This window comes from Gadus chalcogrammus, chromosome 2 (assembly GCF_026213295.1).
Source record: "Gadus chalcogrammus isolate NIFS_2021 chromosome 2, NIFS_Gcha_1.0, whole genome shotgun sequence".
Taxonomy (NCBI): Eukaryota; Metazoa; Chordata; class Actinopteri; order Gadiformes; family Gadidae; genus Gadus; species Gadus chalcogrammus.
The window spans coordinates 4675445-4693491 of NC_079413.1; positions in this window are offsets into that span (position 1 = coordinate 4675445).

Consider the following 18047-nt stretch of genomic DNA (forward strand, 5'->3'; position numbering starts at 1 on the left):
CTCTCTCTCTCTCTTCTCTCTCCTCTCCTCTCTCTCTCTCTCTCTCTCTCTCTCTCTCTCTCTCTCTCTCTCTCTCCCTCTCTCTCTCTCTCTCTCTGTTTCGCTCGCTCTCTCTCGGTCTCTCTCCAAATCTTTCTCTCTCTCTGTGTGATAAATCAAGTCATTATAGACAGCAGGGAGTCTTGGCGCTGTAACCTCACATTACACACACACACACACACACACACACACACACACACACACACACACACACACACACACACACACACACACACAAACACAAGCACAGCCTGGTTTTGAATAGGATGCATGTTGAATAGAGTCTTACTGCTAAAATGACGGCGGTTAGAAGGAGAACAGGGAGGAAGAGAGATAACTCAGATAAACTTGTTCACTAGATAATTCGCTCTTTTCCTTCAAAGCAATGTCTCTACAGCGTGTTTGAGTGCTTCCTCTCCTTCTCCTGCACCTCCTCCTCCTCCTCCTGGCTGCCCTCTCCCCTCTCTGCTATTATTACAGTTAACCGATATATAACAGTGTCTGTATATAGAAGATATAAGAATACACTCTTCTAATAATAAACTTCTGTTTAAATTTCTCATAAAACCCACTGGAGGATGAATGTATGCACATATATATATATAATATATATAATATATTATATTATATATATATATATATATATATATATATATAGTTAATGTAAAGACACATTATCACACACACAAACACACACACACACCCTCTCCTACTCCTGTCAACTGCTGGCGGCTCTTATTGTTTACTATAGGTAGGTGTCGCTGCTGTCTTGTCTCCCTCACACACACACGCGCATACACAGACACAGACACAGACACACCCACAGACACACACCTTGTACTTTCTATTCCTGTACCTCTTACACACTAAATAAAAGCTAAGCTCTTTTTCCTCCTCCCCCCCTTCCTCCAGCCCTCCCCCCAGAGGAGCAGAATATTGAATGATGAGTTTCATCCCAGACATCAACTCTCTTTCTAATTTTACTCTTCAATTAATTCCCAGGTATTCTTCCCGGCGACGGGTTCTGATGAGACCGTTGCCACGGATACAGACTCCGGCTCCGTCAGGATGGGCTGCGGTTGTTTTTGCAGCGATTTTTCTGCGGCTCGTGCGGGCGTGCGGACAGCAGGGTCTGTTACCACGGTGACAACGCCATCTCTCTGCTGTCGTTTTTTTGGCATTCTCATCAAAAACGTCCCTCCGTGCGCGCTCCGGGAGGCATGTGTGATAACACTCGGGAATGACCCACAGCCCCCCCTCTACCAAACAGACATACAGACACACAGACACACACACACACACACACACACACACACACACACACACACACACATTAGACATACAGAAACACACACACACACACACACACATTTACAACACACACACACACACACATCCACACACAGACACAAACACACACACATACACACACACACACACACACACAAACATCAGACACACACACACAAACACACACACATACTCAAACACACAAACAAATAAACAATAACAAATACACACACACACACACACACACACACACACACACACACACACACACACACACACACACACACACACACACACACACACACACACACACACACACACACACACACACAGACGGGCAGACAGAACAGAAGTTGAGGTTCATCAGCCCTCCCATGGAGCAGTTGTCTGACTGCAGCATGTCGGTGCTCAACCTGTGGCCCCACAGCCGAACAAGGCCCCGTGCTCGTGTTTGTTGTGGAGCATAATAATGATGATGACAGGAAGGACAATAATTGTGAGAATAATACAGCAGAACGCTCAGAACGAGGCCCCTTGCTCATCTATAGTGCTGATCATAATGATGATGATAGTAATAATAACAACGACGATAATAGCAAGGATGATGTTGGTGATAATAATAATAATGTTATTAATAATAGCCTTCTTAACCTACATCAATGTTGTACATTCTTGCATTTCTATTGGGATTCACATTGAACAATAAAGCAACTGGCACCCGACACACAGAGGAGACGAAGCTAAAGTGAAGCTGAGCAGAGCCCTAACCTACAGTCGTTCTTAACTCGTTAAGCCCTGCCCACTGCCGATCAATCAACCCTAATTAGCATAACCCTAATTGTAAGCTCTCATTTAGCCTCTCCATAAGCAAGTAGAGAATGTCTCCGTCTAATTGCCCCCTCGGTTTGCATCCACCAGCGATCTTGTTGGCTAATGAAGGCCAGCGTCGCGGGGATGAATATGTATCCTCTTCAGCCATCTGTAGTCTTTTATTGACACGTCCCTTTGGCTCCACTGGAAGATGCGGCAACCCGATAGCTCTGCTGCACTGAGGGTTTGTGTACTAGCGTTTCAAATAATACGATCCCATTCACGCTGACGTTTCACACCATGCTCCTGATCAATAGATCGGCTCGTCGGCTGGTTTTCTACAGGCCCCTCACTCGCACCGCTTAGCAACGTTTAGCCATGCTTTGTGACTCGGGACGAACAGGTGATCAGGCTAAAAGTTCCGGCGCTCACAACCCTCTGCAGTTGCCGTGACAACCCTAGAGGACTCCATTTTGCGGAGGCGGAGAGGGTTGGCTCCAATGGACAGCCTTTCGTAGTTCCCGGTATATACACACGTGTAAATGTTACACGCCAAAAAAGCTCATGAAAATTGAATGGAGAGAGAGGCAGAGATAGAGACAGGGAGATAAGGGCAGAGGGGTGATAGACATTTTCAGTTTGTAGTCAAGTTTAACACCGGAGTGACAACCACCAAACCTCTATTTAGAGAAAGAAAAGATGGAGTCCAACTGGAGCAGGCAGGATCAATAACAGTTTTGCAACACTGGCTCCTCTCCTTCTCAGTGTCCTCAGGGCCGAGCGACAGTTAGTTAATACGTTTTCGTCTTTCCGTGCCTTTGTCGACAGGAGAGGGAAGAGACAGAGGACAGATGGACTAACATGTTGGGGAGAATCTAACCCATGTACAAGGCGTATGCTGTCGACACGGTCAGGGCTTTAGCAGGTCGAGCCAGCAAGCTGTCCCCATAGAAACGCTGGTCCGGTCGTCGGGGGAGACCACTCGGGCTTACAGAGGCTCTGTTCTGCTTCTCAAAGTCTCCCGCCCCGTCTTTCATCTGCCACTAGCCCGCGGGCCCTCCTCTCAGACGCCGCCCGCTTAGTCTCCCGTCACACAGAGCGATGAGACGGTTCCACAGACCGTCGCCACTGACACGCGGCCGTTGGAGACGCTGGCATGGCGACAGGAACAAGATGGCGGACAGCGCCATCAGCTGTGAAGTCGTGGAGCGACCGGACCATACTCCCACTCTGCTCCAACTGTCTTCATTGTTCTCAGCTGACTCTCTCCTCATAACCAGACACCCCCTCGCTGTAAACTTTAAGAATGTCCTTTCTCATCTGCTTTCTGCTCATTGTGCTTCTTGCTGTAGCACACTGGCAAGAACATTTGCTTTTACAACAATTATATTTTGAGTCTAACTCTGCACTCACTCTAAACACCACTACCTCTAGACACCACTGACTCTAAACACCACTACCTCTAAATACCACTAACTCTAGACACCACTAACTCTAGACATCACTAACTCTAGACACCACTAACTCTCGACACCACTAACTCTAGACACCATAGACACTACTAACTCTCCAATAACTATACACACCATTAACTCTTATTGATCTTGTTTTTGTTTTGTTTAATTCTGTTGTTACTTGAATTATAGTATATCAAATTTTGAGTTGTTTATTTATATATATATACATCTATTTCATTCTATTTTTTTAAAGCACTTTGAATAACCACTGTGTCTGATACTGTGCTATACAAATAAACTTGACTTTGACTTTGACTTTTAACAGACCTCTAAACACCATTAGCTCTAAACAGCACTAACTCTAAACACCACTAACTCTACACTCCACTCACTCACCACTAACTCGAAACATCATTAACTGTAAATACCATTAAGTCTAGACACCACTAACTCCAAACACCACCAACTTAAAGGCTAAGTAAAGTCAACGTTTTAGCAGGACATGCACCCAGGGGACAAAGAAAAGATGCATTGCAAAGCGAAGGTTTTAAAAAGTACTGACTCTTTGGGTTTAAAAGGAGCAGGTGCGAGGGTGCGTGGTCAAATGTTGTCACAACGTACGTCACAACAACCTGAGCCAGGGTACACCGCCCATAGAAAACGAGAAAGACGAGAGAGATAATGTTAAGTTTAATCAATTTAGCATGAAATAGCAGACACCTAGTACTTCATCGACAATTTCCCTGCATTGTCCTCAATTCGTCTGACACCTGTGGCAAAAGGCCTACGTCCCGGTCTACCTGATTATGTTAATTACAATAATTATCGTATCATCTGCGAGGCGACAAACTCTTCGGAGTGTGTTTGTGTGTGCAATGGTGGCTTTTGGTCTTGGTCTTTTTCACTTGATGAAATGTCATCGCCGACCGAGCATGGGACAGAGAAAGAGTGGGGGAGCTTTTAACTTGAATTGAAATTGAATTGAGAGAGAGCGGTAGTGGGAGAAAGAGAGAGAGACAGAGAGAGATGAACAGGAAAATGTCGAGAGAGACAGAAAGAGATGCAGAGAGAGAGAGAGAGAGAGCGAGAGAGAGAGATGTAGAGAAAAAGACAAAGGGTGAGAGAAAGAGAGAAGAGGTGAGAGAGAGACAGAGAGAGAGAGAGAAAGAGAGAGAGAGAGCGAGAGAGAGACACACGACACACACACACACACACACACACACAAAGAGAGAGAGAAGAAGTGAGAGCGAGAGATGTAGAGAGAGTTGTAGAGAGATATTTGCGGAAGATGGAGGGGTGGACAGTATATTTTATTCAGTGGCAGCAGGGTGCAGTTCATAATCAGAGCGACTGATTCACAGCTTTAATTAAAAAGTACCCTCCCAGCGCTGGCACTATCACTCTGATGTACGACCAGTGACCACGATCACATCCTCGTCCATATAACGTGGCCGTGCCGCCTGCGTGCACGTCCCTGTGTGTGTGTGTGTGTGCTTGTGCATGTGTGTGTGTGTGTGTGTGTGTGTGTGTGTGTGTGTGTGTGTGTGTGTGTGTGTGTGTGTGCTTTTTTTGTGTGTGTGTGTGTGTGTATCTATATATATATATAAACATATATATATATATAGATATATATATATATATATATAATATATGTGCTTGTATGAGTGTGTGTGTGATACATGCTCCATATAAACTCCTCGGCATAACCTGCTGTGGTATTTGTCCAGCCGTGTTTGGAGAAGGGCGGTCGAGGATGTTATGGATGACGGGAGCTGTTCGGTCGGACAGCAGTGGTAGCGTCATGTCACTGATTCCATTTAAGCCTCCGCCAGGAGCCAGCCTACAGACAGGGCTTTAATTAAAACACCAAGAGAAGGTCCGGGCGAGAGAGGAAGACAGGGAATGGGAGCGAGAGAGAGAGAGGGGGGGGGGGGGGGGGGGGGGATGTAATGTGGAATGGAGAGACAACGTGGAGAACGAAGGAGAACTGAGGAAATAGCGGCTTGAAAGAGAGATAAAATGAGATAAAGAGTTCACTCTGCAGGGAAAAGAAAAGTAGGGTGTGGTGTGTGTGTCTGTGTGTGTGTGTGTGTGTGTGTGTGTGTGTGTGTGTGGGTGGTGTGTGTGTGTGTGTGTGTGGGTGTGTGTGTGTGTGTGTGTGTGTGTGTGTGTGTGCATGTGTCAGTGTGTGTTTTCTTTTCGTGTATGTGTGTGTATTACTGGTTGTGTGTGTGTGTGTGTGTGTGTGTGTGTGTGTGTGTGTGTGTGTGTGTGTGTGTGTGTGTGTGTTTGCATTAGTTTGAAGGTTGCTTGTCTAGCTAGCCTGTATGCTATCCTGTCACTCTCCCTGATTGAGTTTTTAGGGTCTGGGACACACACACACACACACACACACACACACACACACACACACACACACACACACACACACACACACACCCACCACTCACACACACACACACACACACACACACACACACACACACAGGCTCACAAGCACACCAACTAGCACATGCATGTAAAGTGGATTCTGCGTCAATTTTACTGATGCAGTCTTATATGATCAAATCGTCCCTTTATGCAGGAAAGCAGAGCCGGGATGTTAAGGAATGAAAAGTCACGTAACATCTCTAGCGTTACATTTCTCCACCATAACATCTACCATAGCATCTTTGTCATAACATCTCTATCCTAATAGCTCTATCCTCAAATCTCTATCCTACCTTCTCTATCATAACGTCGCTATCCTAACAGCTCTATCCTCACATACCTATCATAATCTCTCTATCCTAACTTCTCTATCATAACCTCTCTATCCTCCATCATAACATCTCACCCTCGTCCCGATCTATCGCCTAGGAAACGTACCACCAGCTCCGCCCGCTATAGCGTCTGTCAGACCACCGTGTGAAAGCACACCCTATCAGGTCTCGATATGGGGTCGCTGGGTTTCTCTCTGAACACCTGAAACATGACACGCAAGTGGTGCCTTTTAAACAGTCTGAACCGCAGGAGGAACTCAGCGAGACACTGAGCTCTTAAGATGGCTTTCATTTTTTAACTATTATCTCTAGGACGTCAAAATCCGCTCCTCGTCATTGTCAGACATTTTGTTACGTCTTCTCCTTGGTTGACTAGCGGGGCTGGCTCCACGGCTGGCGTCACGAGTTAAACTTTTATGCGCTGGGAAAAACCGCAGTAAAACCTGAGGCGCGTCAAAGGAAAGCAGCTCAGTACTTTAGCAAAAGAACGGTTCTGTGGGTCTAACCTTAACTCTGACCCTTCCACAGTGCAACAGTGGTTCGCTTTTAAAAACCATGTCCAGGTGTGATCGACCCATAGCCTGTCTACTGTAAAAGGTGTAGAATTGATACAGATTTGCTTGATCCTCAATAACAGAAAGGTTTGGAATGTGGGGGAGCACTGTCCCATTTGAAGAGCTAAGGGGCGTCCTCACTTTCTCTGCCTGGTACCGCTTGAACAGGAGTTTGATTAACAGCCAGTCTTCCTGTCAGAATGGTAGCTAAGGCAACCTGGCAACCCCCCCCACCCCCTATGCCCTCCATCCCATCTCTAGTCATGGTTAATTAATTGACAAGCTGTCGTCAGGCGATGCCAATTGTAACCGAGGCTGATACTGTGTCCCGCTAAGCAGTCGTACCATCACAAGGTGAAACCGATATGATGGTCGTTAGATTTCGCTGTACTACAGAACGACTACAGTACTAACAATACAACACAGAGCTAACCATTTATGGACAGCCATTATTTTCCACAGTACCTCTCCCTATCTCTCTCTTTCTCGCTCTCTCGCACTCTGTCTTAAATAAAGTATACCTAATCTTATCCTGGTTTCAATGAGGAAGCTGTGCCAACGTGTTTGAGGTTACTAATATCGTTAAACACTTGCGCTGTAGTTCATTATTCAGCCACCATTTAAACATAGCAGCCAATCACAGGAGTGAAATAATTAGCATGAGATATATGATCATTCGATTTTAGGTGCATTAGCTACACACTTAGTGCTCTGTGCATATGTATACATAGAGAGAGAGCCAAGAAGACAGCAGCACAGTCCTTTACTGAGGACCATATTATAGCTTTATAAATATGATCCTGATAGTGATAATAAACATATATCACACTGTATCTAAACATAATGAGAAAATGTGTCTCTTAATCTCTAGCACAGGTAAGTGTCAGCTGGCTACAGAGCTGCGAGGTGCTCTGAGAATTTACCTGTTGGTAGCATTAGGATATTGTTAGCATTAGCCCACTGACCACTAGTTTTTTCTTTTGAAGATATTGACCTCAAAGAAATAATTCAGCTGAAACAACAATCTGAATGTGCGATACAAACACACACACACTCACGAACACAAATGCACCATGTGTCATAAATATTTGTCCTGTTAAGCCCTTTGAGACTGGTGATTAAGGTCTATACAAATAAAATTGAATTGAATTGAATGCACACACACACACACACACACACACACACACACACACACACACACACACACACACACACACACCACACACACCACACACACACACACCACACACACACACACACACACACACACACACAAAACAGACACTGACACACACACACACACACACACACACACACACACACACACACACACACACACACACACACACACACACCACACACACACACAAAGACACACAGACACACACACACAACCCTAAACACCAGCTGAGGCTTTGCAGGGTTGGTTACACACACACATTTATGTACACATGCAAGCACACACAACCAAACACATATCAATAAACCCCCACACACATATGTATCTATACTATTAAACACAGAGGCAGGCATATGCGCACACACACACACACACACACACACACACACACACACACACACACACACACACACACACACACACACACACACCACACACACACACACACACACACACACACACACACAATACAGTCATCTATACCAACTACGTGGAGCGAAATCAACGTGTTACAGCACATATAGGTATAGACCCGCCGGTGCCATGACAACGGCGTCGCTCTGACAACATGCCAGGAGACATCAGATGTCACCTCACAGGTCAATTTACACACTAACACGCACATACACATTAACCTTTAACATTCATGAAGGTTCACACACGCACATACAAACACAAACACACCTTTAAAATTCATGAACATTCTCACACACAGTCAGGGTAGTCTGGTTGTTTGGGTGTTGGAGTACTAAAACTTCAAATATCCACAGTTTACCTTTGGCACTGCCCTTGAGGAACACGCCCTAACCCCGACCTGCTCCTTAATGACCTGTCTCTGTACTGTCCAACCCCGTCCTGCTCCTCAATGACCCGTCTCTGTACTGTCTAACCCCTACCTGCTCCTTAATGACCTGTCTCTGTACTGTCTAACCCCTACCTGCTCCTTAATAACCTGTCTCTTTATTGTCTAACCCCTACCTGCTCCATAATGTCCTGTCTCGGTACTGTCTTACCCCTACTTGCTCCTTAATGTCCTGTCTCTGTATTGTCTAACCCCTACCTGCTCCATAATGTCCTGTCTCTGTATTGTCTAACCCCTACCTGCTCCTTATTGGCCTGTCTCTGTACTATCTAACCCCTACCTGCTCCTTAATGACCTGTCTCTGTACTATCTAACCCTGTCCTGCTCCTTAATGACCTGTCTCTGAACTGTCTAACCCTTATCTGCTCCTTAATTGCCCGTCTCTGTACTGTGTAACCCAGGGGTCAGCAACCATTCCAACATGCAGTGCCAGTTTGACATTTTGTTCTCTGAGTGTGCCTTAAGCAACAATATATTAAAAATTAAGCTGAATTATGACCAAAAATATTTCCAGAAGACCTGGAATTGTACTTTTTTTGGTTGTTATGTTTGCAACATGGGTTTACAAATTATAACTACATATGTCCCATCTTAAAACAACATTTTCAGAAACTCATTCGAAAACATATTTGCACTGTGAGAAATGTAAAAAACAAGAATATGTAAGAATGTTGGAACCATCCACATCAATATCTTTAAGACATGTGCAGCTTTGCAAAACCATGTGAAGGCGATGCATACAGGTCACTTTCAACAATATTTTGAATATTTTCTTCTCTATTACTCACAACATATGTTTAAAAACTATTAATTGATCCCATTTCAGAACACTGCTTTCTGTAACTAATTTAAACATATTTGCACCTGGAGGAAATGGCCAAAACAGAATAAAGTGCAAAAAAAAAATCGCTAGCAATGATTATGCTGCCGCATTGTGCTTTTTTTTTTTTTTTTTTTTAAGCGTGCCAATGACTATGCTGCCCCGTGCCAGTGGCTGCTCCTTAATGGCCTGTCTCTGTACTGTCATAACATATTGGTTATGTTACAACCACCCTGATTAAATGAAGTAATATAAACTTATATTACATATAAGTTTGATAAATCATAGTACGGTAAATTAGGATCATTTCACTTTAACTTTACAGGGGCGTCCTCTATTTTAGAGGGGTATAAGTTTGGGAACCACTGGTCTCCCGGGCTGTCGTCTGGGTGACGGATGGGAGAGGAGCAGCTCCATCGACCCATCGCTACGCTAGCTTGTCAATGCTAACGTGCGAGCCGTGTAATCAGGTCAAGCGTAAGAGCTAATCTCATAAAGGGACAATGAGATTAATAATTATTTGATAAATGAGACACTCCACGAGACCAAGAGGAGAGGGAGGAGCTGTAGTGGTAAATCCTGCTTATATTCCCCATTACCCGGGAAGGGGTACTGATGGACAGTGTGGAACACTGGCCATCTTGACCCGACCTGATGGGTTTGTTTTAGAGGTGGAGAACAAGCGCGTTGGAGTAGAGGAGCAGCGGAACAGCAAAGACAGAGAGGGCCATTAGTTTAACGAGCCACGGTCATAAAACAAAACGATCTCTATGGGTAGAGGCCCAGTTTAGCTGTCCAGACGGCAGCTGTAGTTTAAGTCTAGACTACAGTGGCTTTTGAGGAATTTCTTTTAGATTTACTATTACTTTTTAACAGACAGACAGACAGACAGACAGACAGACAGACAGACAGACAGACAGACAGACAGACAGACAGACAGACAGACAGACAGACAGACAGACAGACAGACAGACAGACAGACAGACAGACAGAGAGACAGACAGGTGAGAGGTTTTTTTCGCATTATCCAAACTGGTATTCTTAGCACAGACGATGTGCCTATGTTCACGTGCACACGTTCATGTTGCGTATGTTTGTGCGTGTGTTTAGAGACTTGTGCTGCGGGTCTATTTTTAAAACAGCTTTGATGGTTAAAGGAGCTGCAATTTAAAAAAAAATAAACTCCTGTGAGTCGTCCATCTTCCTCTTTTCTTTGGTTTGGGCTGACTTCACCTCCGCTCCCTCTCTGGGCTCCATCTCCTCGTCCTCCTCCTCCTCCTGTTCATCCTGTCATCCGATTCCTCTCTCTGAGGGCGAGCGTCGCCAGCTGCACTACGCAACTGCCTTGTTGCATCATGGGTAGACTAGAGAATGAACCTCCTTCAGATGAAGCTTCTCAATGTTCCCCACTTTAGCAGGCCTCACAGCAGAGTCTTGTGAACGGGTGAGAGGGGATGGAGGAGAAGAATGGGGGATGAAGGAGGGAAGAAAGATGAAGGGGTGATGAAGGAAACAGGTGGAATGATATGGGATGGGGATGAAGGATGAAGGGGTGATGAAGGGGTGATGAAGAAAGCAGGGCGATGATATGGGATGGGGATGAAGGATGAAGGGGTGATGAAGTATGGGGGTTGATGAAGGATGGAGAAGGGATGAAGGGTGATGAAGGATGAAGAAGTGATGAAGGATGAAGGGGTGATGAAGGATGAAGGGGTGAAGGATGAAGGGGTGATGAAGGATGAAGGGGTGATGGATGAAAGGGTGATGAAGGATGAAGGGGTGATGGATGAAAGGGTGATGAAGGATGAAGGGGTGATGGATGAAAGGGTGATGAAGGATGAAGGGGTGACGGATGAAAGGGTGATGAAGGATGAAGGGGTGATGGATGAAGGGGTGATGAAGAATGGTGTGGTTGAGGTGTGTAAGTGTGTGCCGGGGTCCCCCCCTGTTGCTAACAGCGTCTCTGATGATTCCCGCAGCGCGCTAATGCTGTATGACGCAGCGCTATAGTAGGCAGTCTGCTGCGCCAGCACATCGCCGCGGCAACACCGTGACTTTCAGCCAATGACGGACGGCAGAGCGCGGAAGCTCATCTAGCAGCTGTTGCTGCCGTGGTAGAGAGGGAGTGAAGCGGGCGGACTGTCCATCAAACACAACGTACTGAACCCTGCCACCTCCTCGTCCTCCTCGTCCTCCTCCTCTGACACGCAGCGGGAGAACCAAAACATTTAGTCTCTCTCTCTCTCTCTCTCTCTCTCTCTCTCTCTCTCTCTCTCTCTCTCTCTCTCTCTCTCTCTCTCTCCTCTCTCTCTCTCTCTCTCTCTCTCTCTCTCTCTCTCTCTCTCTCTCTCTCTCTCTCTCTCTCGCCTCTGCGACAGAGCTCAAAATGTTCAACATTCCCGCTGATTAATAGAACAAGGAGAGAATGAAGGGGAGGGAGGGAGAGAATAAAACAAGGGGAGGGGGAGAGCAATGGAGAGGGAGTGAGAGAGGGAGAGAGTGGAGGAGAAGAGGGAGAGAACGGAGAGAGAGAGGGAGAGAGAATGAAGGGATAGAGGGAGAGAGGGAGAGAGGGAGAGAGGGAGAGAGGGAGAGAGGGAGAGAGGGAGAGAGAGGGGGAACCAGACGAAAAGAGTGCAAAAGGTACAAAGAGGAAATAGGAATAAATAGAAAGATTAATTAGAAATTAACGAAACGATTAAGAAATACTGTCCCTCTGAGCAAGAGATAGAAGAGGAGAGAAGGACTCAAAATAATTATTCTTTTCTTATCGCGCGCACACACGCACACGCACACACAGGTCCCAATGTCAACCTACCTTTGGTCACACACTATTCAAACTAGTAACAACTACATACTACTACATTCCCAATTACAAGCAAACACACACACACAAAAACACAAACTCACACGTAACCACCCACACATTACCACACACACAATCGTATTTTTCGAAAGCTTTGATTGGCAGATCAATAAGAGTTGAGCCATCAAGCGACACCGGTAATCGATGGGGTTAGGGTGGGGGTGAATTACAACGCACTGACACACAGCATGGATCAAAGAGCACGTCCAGTGCAAGAAGCCCTCCACTCCACAGATCTCTCAGCACTACTCCAACCACTCCCACTCCAACCTCAATCACTAGCCTTAGCCTATGCTAACCTTAGCCACTGAACGCTATCATTATCCTTTAAAATATGCGGCCTCTTCAAGTCAACTTTAGCTTTTAAAAAATGTAATTCTTTAGATCAAGTTAGCCTTAAAAAGCAAACATTAGCCTTTAAAAGCTCACTCCCGCATATAAACTGTGAAATGAGCCATTCAAAAGATAATCCTTAAATTGTTAAACTAATGTTAGTCTGTAAAACACTGTAGTCTTAGAAACTAAACCGTAGATTTTAGTACGATGCTTACTTTGTTGTGTCAAGCTACTAGCGTGCGAGTTAGCATGGTGCTATCGTGTGTTTTCATCCTAGGTTGCGAGGCAGCGTGGTCCTACCTTGTGTTTTGCCAGCCGACGTCTCATCGCTGCTTCTCAGAAGTAGCATGATGGTTTAGCGTGGCGTTCCTCTCTCCCTGTCATAGCCTCAGAGCGAGCCAGAGCGACCTGGAACACAAACACCACCAAAACATGTCAGGACATTATACGATTATACATACATGTGATAGAAATGTACAGATAATAGGACACAACAGGTTTAATAGAAGCGTACAGGTGTAACATAGAACATAGTAGGTGTAACACAGAACCCTACAGTTGAACTATAACCTTACAGGTGCAACATAGAACCTAGCAGGTCTAACATAGAACCTTAAAGTTGAACTATAACCTTAAAGGTGTAACTTAAGTAAAATAAATAAATGTAATATAAAATCAAAATAAATCTTTGAAACAAGCATCCATTTGAATGTTTGAATTGGGCTGGTCGGGATGTTTTTCGGGGAGGCATGGACGTTTCAAAAGGTGAGATGTTTGTATTTATGTGTGTGTGTGTGTGTGTGTGTGTGTGTGTGTGTGTGTGTGTGTGTGTGTGTGTGTGTGTGTGTGTGTGTGCGTGCGTGCGTGCGTGCGTGCGTGCGTGCGTGCGTGCGTGCGTGCGTGCGTGCGTGCGTGCGTGCGTGCGTGCGTGCGTGCGTGCGTGCGTGCGTGCGTGCGTGCGTGCGTGTGTGCGTGTGAGCGTGCGTGTGTTCGTGTGTGTGTGTCAGACTCACAGTAGAGTTCTGGAGGGTTCTCCTGAGTCAGGAGGGCGTTGTCCGGTGTTGACGCCTTTTGCCTTCAGAGCGTTGTTGTTGTTGTTGTTGTTGTTGTTGTTGGTTGGTTATCCGTGTCTTCTGGAAGACAACACAAACAGGAAGAATATTAAAAAGTCAGTACCACAAAAAAGAAAGTGCTCTAAGGTGGTCGTTTGGTCCGGTTTTTGTTTCTGTTGGACAGCTTGGACTTGTAGCAAATTGATTAGAAGGTTTGCTAACAACCGTCTGAAAAGAACCTTCTAGTATGCCATGGAGCTTTGTTTGTGTGTTTGATAATTATAATCATGCTCCATACTACACTCTCTATACTGGTATCTGTACTATACTCTTTCTACTGTTCTCCATACTATACTATCTCTAGTGGTGTCTTTACTGATTGCAACTGGTCATACTGGTCTCAATAGTGGAACCTTGTCTCTGTTGGTCTGTAGAAGCCATAAGTAAGTTTAGGTTAAATACATTATTGATTAGAATCTGCTGATAAATAAGATTCTCCCTGCAGCACAACAGATTTTCTTTCCATATTTCATAACACCCCCACACACACCCCCACACACACACACACACACACACACACACACACACACACACACACACACACACACATATACAAAGAGACACAACACACACACTCACACACACACACACACACACACACACACACACACACTTAATCACAAACACAGCCATTACGCAAGAACATGGACGTGTTATTTTCTCACCTCTTGTTCTTTAATGTCCCCTCCTAATCTGTCCTAATCTGTCCTAATCTGTCCTGATCCCACTCATAAAGATAGTGTTTCTGTCGCCACAGCCACTCTGACGTGTCGGTATCCAATACCTTTAACAGATATCAGATCGCGACCCAAATACACGCTGCCAATAAGGTCAAGACTTTCTCTTTCTCTCTCCATCTCCCTCCCTCCTCTCTCAGATGGCCTAACCAACCACACACAGGGTCGCAGGTTCACGTTCCCGGGTTATGAGGCCGTGAAATGTATGACATCGTGTTTCGAACCCCATCTCTTTGGTGTTTGTGTTCTATTCCCATGGGAAGTATATCCCGGGTTACACACAAAAGTCTATATTCAGCGTGTGATCCTTTAGCAGAGACCCCATTGGGGAGGGAGGGAGGGAGGGAGGGAGGGAGGGAGGGGAGAGAGGAGAGGGAGGGGAGGGTGGTGAGGGTGAGAGCTGCGTGAGGGAGGGAAGGACGGAGGGAGGGATATGAGGGAGGCGAGGGGAGGCTGATAGGGAGGAGGTGGAGGGAGTGGAGGGAGGGAGATGAGGGAGGGAGAGAGGAGAGGGAGAGATGGGAGGGAGAAGGGGAGGTGAGGGAGGAAGGTGAGGGAGGGGTGGGAGTGAGGGAGGGGAGAGAGGGGAGAGAGGGGAGGGAGGAAGGGGCTAGGACACCAGTGACCCCACATGTGTTCGGTGTGACCGTATTTATCTTCCCCAACCCACTGACAAGGAAGCACATGCTCGCTGCAGCAAGCAGTTCCACATGAGGGGGCGTCGTGTGTTAGCATGTTTAGCTGCGCGTGGTAAAGACCATGATAACGGGGAAATTAGCCATGTTTAACAGGTCTGCCAGCTAACACTGTAATTTTAAGCCACACTATCTTTATTTATTTATTTATATATTAGAGGACAATGCACATTGATGAACATGTACAGCAGTACACGTAAATGTGCCAGATTGTAGCCCGGGGGGCTGATTCCCATCTGTAGTCCATCTTGGGCAGAACAGAGATTTTCATCGCAATCGCATTACAGTACTTCACGTTATTGGCAATTATCCATTCTATTATTATCCAACAATGGCATAGTTGACAGCTTTAAACCTCAGCTCTAGGTTTGTGACACATCTTGGTGTCTTAGATCTAGGTTGGATAGATCTGGGTGTGACAGCTCTAGATTTCACAGCTCTAGGTGTGACAGATCTAAGTGTCACAAAACGAGATGTGACGGATCTAGGTGAGTGGATCTAGGTGTGATAGAGAAAGGCGTGATAGAGCCAGGTGTGGCAGATCTCGGTGTGACATATCTAGGTGAGCCAGCTCTAGTTGGGACAGCTCTATGTGCGACAGATCTAGGTAAGCATCTGTAGGGACTGTTGGGGTTGCATGGTTCAAGAACAGAGAGCATCTTGGGTAATAGCTTAGGGTCACAAGAGCATACCCCAGGTTGGTTTAACCTTCACATTCAGACCTCACCCACCAACCCACACACACACACACACGCACACACAACCACAGACACACTATCTCTCCCTGTCCATCATATATGCCGTGGTAATTAACCACATCACACTGATTAACTTTCAATCATACAGCTGACAGCACAGTGTGTGAGTGTGAGTGTGAGTGTGTGTGCGTGTGCGTGTGTGCGTGTGTGTGTGTGTGTGTTTGCATACCAACATTAATTAGGTGAAGCACAAAGACATAAATATATAGAATACATTAGGTATTATAAATATCATATCAAATTTATTCTATAAATATATAGAATACAATCTATATCAATTTATATTATATATGAAATCACTGGTACACAGATCGGACGAGGTACCATCTCTACATAGAGTTACAAAGACTTTCAACACACACAACCACAAAAATACAAAACCCAACATACACACACACAAAACCCAACAAACTCACACACAGAAAACCCAAAATGCATTCACGCACAAGGACCAAAACCAATCAAATATTTACACATATGGAGCAATAAGCAAGATTATACAAGCAAATCTGAAATAACATTCATGCACAGGAATCTGTGGTATTTTATCAAATAACATAAATGAATAAAACAGACATTACAATAAACTCAGAGAACTCACCTGGTCCAGGTATTTATATGGCCGTTATCAGGTGCAGAGTGGATTTAAAACGACGTCCTTATCACATTAAAGAGGATAAAAAGACTGGTCCGTAGTAAAATCCCACAGATTAAGATTCACTTGTAGAAAAATAATTATCAAAATGGGCTTTGGTCCGTACAAAAAGGAGCACAAAGTGTGTGGCGGTGGCCAGAGTTGCAGACTCTTAATATTCTGTCATTGCTGCGTCTGGAAGTCCTGCCCACGCGGAAACTACGGGTCCATGGGAGCGTGTGTCCATCCAGACGCCCAGCCCCTCTGTCCCACTCCTCGGCAGAGGACGAGAATCGTCCTGAAACACAGAGGGAGAGAGCCTGTGAGTCTGGGACCTCTGCTGCCTACTGTACCGAGTTGTGTACCGTGCTCTCCCCGTGAGGAACACACTGGGAGCACGCACTACACAGACCACACACAGCGCCACCACACACACTGATGCAACACACACACACACACACACACGCACGCACGCACGCACGCACACACACACACACACACACACACACACACACACACACACACACACACACACACACACACACACACACACACACACACACACACACACACACACACACACACACACACACACACACACACACACAGCTTTCAATTAGGTTGTTTTTCATTTTTTCAAAAATAAATATTCCGCCTTCAATTTAAGATTGTTAATGAAACATGGCATTCATAAATATGGATCTGAATGAAGTTAATGTGTGGTGAAAATACGTATGAATGAAGTGCTGAATCTGTGCAGCTCCGTGACGGCTGTGGGGACATTTTCAACGACAGCTCGATCAATAAGCCGATGGATCGAGAAGTGTGGTCGGGTGATAATTAAACAGATGGAAGATTGGAGGGAAAAGATGAAGGGAGCGAAATGGAAGATTTATGTTTTAAGACACGCTTGGCTTATCTCAGGTCATTCTGTTGAAGAGAGGGAGGGGAGGGGGAAGGGGGGAGCATCATGCAGACATACAGGTTGGAGAGAGAGAGCCGAGGGGGTAGAGAAGAAATGGGGATAGAGAGAGAGAGTGTACAGGGGGCAAAGAGGGAGGGCGAAGGAGGAGGAGGAGAGAGAGAGAAAGTGATTGGGAGCCAGGGAGAGATAGAGGTGACAGACCAATTGAAT